Consider the following 1,295-nt stretch of genomic DNA (forward strand, 5'->3'; position numbering starts at 1 on the left):
GGTGGGTGGGTGGGTGGGTGAGTGGGTGCGTCCCCGTCGCTCCCATCCACATTCTCGACGTGCCGCACCCTGCCCAGCCCGGGAGAGCGGCCGGGGAGGGAGCGGGAGCAGCCTGGACAGGAGCCCTGCCTGTCCCGAGGCCTCGGCCGGGCACAAGGGAACGGGGCTGGCAGGGGACGAGGGACAGCAGGGGACGGGGCTGGTGACCCCAAAGTTGGCATCAGCAGCCCCAAAAATGACCGGTGGGATTTGACCCCGCTGGCTGCTCCGGGCCTGCCCGCTGCCTCCATGCCAGCCCAGTTTTGGGGGGGTAGGTCTGGCACTGGGGGAGTTTTGGGAAGCAAATGCCTGGTGGGGCTGAGCCGGTGCAGGGTTGTGGGGCAGGGATGTGGGGACTCGCCGGGGGGAGTCTCCGCTCCAGGCACCCCTCGGCTCGCCCCACTCAGAGGGTCTGTGCCGGGGAGAGCTCCCAGCTCCAGACTGGGGACACGCTGGTGTGCCCCCTCAGCCCCAACCCTGTCCCTGGAGTCGGATCCGTGTGCTGGCTGGGAGGCGTTCACCGGCAGCCCCAGCTCAAGGAGCACCGGACCTGGGGCAGCCCCAGGGGCACGTGGCCGACGGGCTTTGCCGGACACCTCGGCGGCTGCCTGCAGGCAGACGGGGCGATCTGTGGTGGTGCTACCCACCAGAGTCAGCCAGGCAGGATGGATCATTGACTGCCCTTCCCGGTGCCCGGCCAGGGACCCGGAGGAGCAGACAGGGCCGAAGCCCACGGGACGGAGCCGGGATCCCACCAGGATCTGGCCCTGCCACCGCTCGCCCGTCCCACCTGCCCTTCGCCCTGGGAAAGCTCTCGGCATCTTCTGCCCGCGCCGCGGGGCAGGTGGAAGGCAGACCTTGAGCTTTGGCCGCCTGCCGCAACAGCGCGGTTTCCTCCCGGGGGGACGGGGGGGACCCTCCGCTGCACAGCCGAGGCCACCACGGTGGGGTGCGAGCTGAACCCCAAATTCGGAGAGCTTCTTCCTCCCTGGCTTTGCTTGTGGGGGGGGTTCTCCCTGGCTCAGCGGCCCTGGAACAGGCAGAGGAGGTGGCTGCCAGCCTGGCCCCCCGGCCATGAGGCTGTGCAGGCAGCTGCCGGCACCGGGGGCTGTCACTCAGCCGCGGCACGGCCGGCAGCCCCCTCCAGCCGGGGACCGGGACGCCAAACCCCTGCCCTGGGCAGAGGGCAGGGCACGGCTGCCTGACCCCCGTGTGCCTCGGTGTCCCCCCGCCCGGTGCCCGGGGAGGGGACGGTG

The sequence above is a fragment of the Haliaeetus leucocephalus genome, unplaced genomic scaffold, assembly GCF_000737465.1.
Source record: "Haliaeetus leucocephalus isolate CR32 unplaced genomic scaffold, Haliaeetus_leucocephalus-4.0 Scaffold110, whole genome shotgun sequence".
Lineage (NCBI taxonomy): Eukaryota > Metazoa > Chordata > Aves > Accipitriformes > Accipitridae > Haliaeetus > Haliaeetus leucocephalus.